The sequence below is a fragment of the Vicugna pacos genome, chromosome 1 (assembly GCF_048564905.1).
Source record: "Vicugna pacos chromosome 1, VicPac4, whole genome shotgun sequence".
NCBI lineage: Eukaryota > Metazoa > Chordata > Mammalia > Artiodactyla > Camelidae > Vicugna > Vicugna pacos.
In genome coordinates this window covers 51,825,703-51,831,984 of record NC_132987.1, presented here as the reverse complement: position 1 = coordinate 51,831,984, position 6,282 = coordinate 51,825,703, and the positions used below count along the sequence as shown (strand labels likewise).

General features: G+C 32.0%; 1 non-coding gene across 1 annotated transcript; it reads right to left on the bottom strand.

Annotated features, from left to right (window-relative positions):
- Positions 1–2,109: 2,109 nt before the first annotated feature.
- Positions 2,110–2,181, bottom strand: TRNAL-UAG (transfer RNA leucine (anticodon UAG)). The gene has a single exon. It is a non-coding gene; the product is annotated as a tRNA-Leu (tRNA).
- Positions 2,182–6,282: the final 4,101 nt, after the last annotated feature.

The window sequence follows — 6,282 nt, the reverse complement described above, 5'->3', positions numbered from 1 at the left end:
TCCATCAAGTTTGTATTAGTGTCCTTTCTCTTTTCAATTGTATTGTTGCTGCAACATATAGTCTTTATGATGCTGATTCTTTGAGATGTGTTGAGACTTTCTTCATGGCTGAGTTAAGTGTGGAATTTTAGAAATATTGCTTGTAAGCTTGAGAAGAATGTGTATTCTCTAGTTGTAAGATATATAATTTAAAATGTTATTATATTAATATTATATTAATTATAGCAATTTTGTTATATATGTTCTTTAAATATTCTTTATCCATATTAATTTATTGTATTCTAGACCACTAATAATTACTGGAGGTGTACTAACATATCCTATGATGATTTTGAGGCAATTTTATTATGTTCATCCAAGTTTAAAATTGTTATAATCACATAGTGAACTGAAAACTTTTATCATTACATAGTAAGCTTCTCTATTTCCAATAACACTCTTTGTCTTACATTTTCTTTTATGTACTATTAGTGTGGTGATCTCTGCATTGTTTTGGTATTTGTCTGGTATTTCTTTTTAACTCTTTGTTCTTATAACCTTTCTACATTTATATACTTTAGGTATGACTATAATAAATGGTTTAGGTAGATAAAACAAATGGAGTTTTTTCTTTTATTGTGTATTATATTCATTTATATTAATTATTATTATTGATATATTTGGACTTATTCCTATCAATGTAAATTTTCCCTTATCTGTTTCATTTGTTTCTTTCCTTCCTTTGCCTTTTTAAAGTTAATTCAGTTTTTTTGGCTAAAGTTTTTTCTTAACTAAATTTTTCCCCTCTACTAGGTAAGAATAACGTATTATAATCTTTTAGTAATTAACATTAAAATTTTATCATACATGAAATTTAACTTAAATTTAAGTAAGTTTAAAGTAAGTTAGTATGTTAAATGAGCTCCTGAAAAATGCTAGGATCTTGGAACACCTTCCATCAGCTAGCTACTTACTTCTGATTAGTGAATCAAAATCAAACTATGGAGACTGATCAATCTCTCAATGCTACTGGAGATTAGAACTTTAGTTCTATCCTTTATTTTTCAAACACTATAAATTAGATCTCCTCCACTCTTTCCTCTTTTTTCTCTAACCTTCCTTCTTGTTCTTTCTTTTTTTTATACATACAATGTCATTTAAAAATTATCTACATCTTTATCAATTTATTCATTATTCATTTTGCATTTCAGACTTTCCTTTAGCCATAATTTTCTTTCTTCCTGAAGCACATTCTTTAGAAGCTCCTATGGTGAAGATCTGTTAATAGCAAACTCTAGATTTTTGTTCAATTGAAAATGTCTTTTTTTAAAAATTATTTCTGGCAAGATAGTTTTGCTAAGTACTTGATTTTAAGTTGACAGTTAATTTCTTTTAATCAAGCAGTTATTATTTCCCAAACTTCTGCTTTCTTTGTTACTGTTGAGAGTCTAAATATCATTTCTTTTATTTCAGGTTGCTTTTAAAATCTTTTTGTCTTTTGTAGTCTTCAATTTCACTATAATGTGTGTTTTTGTGGATTTCTTTTTATTTATCTTGCTTATTATATATTGACTTCCTTTATCTATGAGTTTATATATCTCATCAATTCTAGAAAATTCTTGATCATTTTCTCTTCAAATATTGCAGTTCTGCCATTCTCTCTATTTTCTTCTCTAGAATTATGTCTGGATGTATTTTAGTCTTTCATTTTACCCTCCACAACTTTCAATCTCTGTCTTTTTTCTCTTTTTATTCAATATACTGGATCCTGAATATTTCTTTCAGATACTTCTTCCATTTCACTAATTCTCTCTTCACTCACATCTAATCTGCAAAATCTAAACCATCCATTAAGTTTTCTTTTTCAATAATTATACTTTCTATTTCCTAAAGTTCTTTTTGTTTTTATTTTTCAAATATGCAAAATATTTTTGACAGTCTCTTAACAGTACTCATTTTCTGAAAACATCTTTAATTATTTGAACAGTTTATAGAAATTTTATATTCTCTGTCTGACAATTCCAAAATATTTAGGTTTCACTTTTTTAAAAAATTTATTTTTTACTGTTTTAAAATTTTTATTTATTTATTTTTTGGAGGGAGGTAATTAGATTTATTTATTTATTTTAATGGAGGTACTGGGGATTGAACCCAGGACCTCAGGCATGCTAAGTGCACACTCTACCATTGAGCTATACTCCCCACCTCCACCCCCTGACAATTCCAAAATATTAATTCCTTGGAGACTTGAATATTTGTAGTTACAAATGATTTGTAATAATGGTGTCTTCTTTACATGCATATTGTCTGATTTTGGATTTTAGCTCATATTTGCTTGCTCTTAATCTGTGGGAATCTTGTGGCAATAAGATGGGGATGGTTTTCTCCAGAAAACATTTATTTGTGCTTTTGCGAGGAAACAGGGAGACTACTGACCTGGAACATTGTAATTCCCCTTGAGAATATCAGCTTAATGTGGGACTCTCAAATTCAACTCTTGTACCTGCTTCTAGCCCAAGGCTTAGTTCAGCCACCAAAGCTCTAATACTGGCTTGTATCTTTAGGCCAGTCTACCTTTCCCTTTTTATTACTGCTCATCATTTTGCATTTTTGAGATTTATTTTTGGAGAGTATCCTGAAAAACCCCCCTTTTCTTACAAATTCAGAAATGAAGAAAGGATAGTTTATCCAGGATCTACTTGTTTTTATGGTGGGAGGACCTTTCAGAATATTTAGTTCTTCTTACTGCCAGAACAGGAAATCTGAGGCCTTTTTCTTAAGTGTCTCTTTAATAAGGTTTAAAATATTTACAACTAGTTCTTCAGTTAAATTTTAAAAAGGTAATTCAGACAACAAAACCTATCTCACCATGATCAAGCAATGTTCCTCAAAGTTCCAGTTTTTTTGATCTTCCCTTTGACTTTATCTTGCATATGGATGTAAACTCGCCATGGAAGATAAGATTTAGAATGTTCATATGAGCAATTATCTTTTAACACCAACACAAGTCATGCATACAATTTGGCAGAGTGAAGATTACATACAGAAGAGACTTGAAGGTTCTTACAAAACAGATAGAAGAGTGAGAATATTACTGAGTGAAAGTCAATGAGCTCCATCTCTTTAAAAAGATAACTAAAACAGCAAACGGATCGATGGCGTGACATTAATGAGATTGACAGTCTTTAAAATTTTATAAAATTTTTCTCTTGAATTTTCATACATATCCAGAGCAGTCAAGGTTTTTGTTTTGCAAGTTTACTGCAGTATGTCAATTGATTTTCAAGTGTAAGTCTGACTATGTAGAAGGTTCACAGGTATCTCTGAATTCTATACTTAAAATTAAAAATGCATTGTTTAAGGTGGAATGCCACTGATACATTAACTATAGTCTTATCCTGAACAATAATCTTGGTGAATTCATGAACTTGATATACCAGTTATATTTTCCTATAATATACAGTATATTCTTTACCACATGTGTATCTCAATTCAGAAAACACCATATTAAGGCAAGAGGCAGCTGTGAGTAGCAGAATGGAGTGAGCTTACTTTCTGAAATTGCACCACAGAGTCTTCATGGTGAGGGCCAGGTTGGTCTGGAGTGGTTGAAGGTCTGATTTGCAGGTGTGGTGTTTGTTGACAAATAAACAAGTGTGGTCATGCAGTGGCTTGATCTTCATTTACATTTTCAAGTGTCTCTTCAGTTCTCATAAAGTACAATTTATGTTCACTCCCCTATCTCTGGGTCTTAGTTAGTTCCCCAGTACACTAAAGAGGCAAGAGCGAGTGTTCTCTAAGATTTCTCCTAGCCATTATTAGTCTCGTGTAATATGTGAAGCCTGGGATACATGTTAGTATTTATCACTGCCTCCTGTTACTACCACACTAAATACTGTACAATAGAAAAAGGGAGGACATTAGCCATAGCAATCAGACAAGAAAGAGAAATAAAAGGTATTCAAATTGGAAGAGTAAAGGTAAGACTGTCACTATTTGCAGGTGATATAATACTCTATATACAGAACCCTAAAGACTGCACAAAAACTGTTAGAACTAATAAATGAATTCAGCAAGATAGCAGGATACAAGATTACTATACAGAAATCCGCTGCATTTCTTTATACTAGCAATGAAATATCAGAAGGAGAAAAATTTAAAAATCCCATTTAAAATTATTTACCTAAGAGTAAATTTAGCCAAGGAAGTGAAAAATCTATATGCTGAAAAGTATAAAACTGGTAAAGGAAATTGAAGATAATTCAAAGAAATGGAAAGATATCCCAAGCTCTTGGATCGGAAGAATGAATGTTGTTAAAATGGCCATACTACCCAAAGTAATCTACAGATTTAATGCAATCCCTATCAAATTACCAATGGCATTTTTCACAGAACTAGAAAAAAATTTACATGGAACCACAAAAGACCTAGAATTGCCAGAGCAATCCTGTGGAAAATATTAAAGCTGGAGGTATAACCCTCTCAGACTTCAGATAATACTATAACGCTGAAGTAATCAAACAGCATGGTATTAGCACAAAAACAGACATATAGGTCAATGGAAAAAATTAGCCCAGAAGTAAACCCACACTCCATGTTCACTTAATCTTCAACAAAGGAGGTAAGAATAAACAATGGAGATGAGACAGTCTCTTTCACTTATATGTTGAATCTAAAAAATGACACAAATGAACGTGTTCACAAAACAGAAACAGACTCACAGACATAGATAATAAACTTATGGTTACTAGGGGGAAAAGAGGGTGGAATGGGATAAATTGGGAGCCTGAGATTTGCAGATACTAACTACTATATACAAAATAGGTAAACAGGAAGGTCCTACTGTATAGCACAGAGAACTATATTCAGTATCTTGTAAAAACCTATAATGAAAAAGAATATGAAAACAGTATATATATCTATAACTGAGTCACTATGCTGTGCACCAGAAACTAACACAACATTGTAAATCAACTATACTTCAATTAAAAAAAAGTAAAAAGAAAAAAAAAAGACAGTCTGTTTAACAAGTGGTGTGGGGACACCTAGGCAGCTACATGTAAATCAATGAAATTAGAACACTGCTTCACAGAATATACACAGATAATCTCAAAATGATTTAAAGACCCAAATATAAGACATGACACCATAAAACTCCTACAAGAGAACATAGGCAAAACATTCTCTGATGCAAATTGTAGCAATATTTTCTTAGATCAGTCCCCCAAGGCAAAAGAAATAAAAGCAAAAATAAACAAATGGGACCTAATCAAATTTAAAAGCTTTTACCCAGCAAAGGAAATCATTGACAAAATGAAAAGACAACCTATGGAATGGTAGAAAATATTTGCAAATGATGCTACCAACAAGGACTTAATATCCAATATATACAAACAGCTCATACAACTCAATGTGGAAAAAACAAACAGCCCAGTCAAAAAAACTGGCAGAAGACCTAAGCAGATATTTCTCCAAAGAAGACATACAGATGGGTGAGGGTACAGATAGAGGGTAGAATGCATGCTTAGCATGCACAAGGTCCCATGTTCGGTCCCCAGTACCTCCATTAACTAACTAAATAAATCTAATTATGCCCTCCCCCTTAAAATAAAAATAAATAAAAATAAAAAAGAAGACATACAGGTCAGCAGGTACATGAAAAGATGCTCAACATCACTAATTATTAGAGAAATGCAAATCAAAACCACAATGAGGTATCACCTCACATTGATCAGAATGGCTATCATCAAAAAGTCTACAAATAATAAACACTGGAGAGGGTGTGGAGAAATGGGAACCTTCCAATACTGCTGGTAGGAATGTAAATTGGTGCTGCCACTATGGAGAACAGTATGACAGTTCCTTAACTAAAAATAGACTTACCGTATGATCCAGCAATTCCACTCCTGGGCATATATCCGGAAAAGACAAAAACTCTAATTCAAAAAGATACATGCACCCCCAATGTTCATAGCAGCACTATTCACAATAGCCAAGATATGGAAACAGCAGATGACTGGTTTAAGGATATGTGTCATATATATGTATACAGGATATTACTCAGCCATAAATTAGAATGTAATATTGCCATCTGTAGCAACATGGATGGACCTAGACTACCATATTAAGTGAAGTAAGTCATAGAAAGACAAATATTATATAATATCACTTATATGTGGAATCAGAAAATAATACAAATGAATCTATATACAAAACAGAAGCAAATTCATAGACATAGAAAACAAACTTATAGTTAACAAAGGGAAGGGGAGGAGGGATAAAATAGGAATATGGGATTAACAG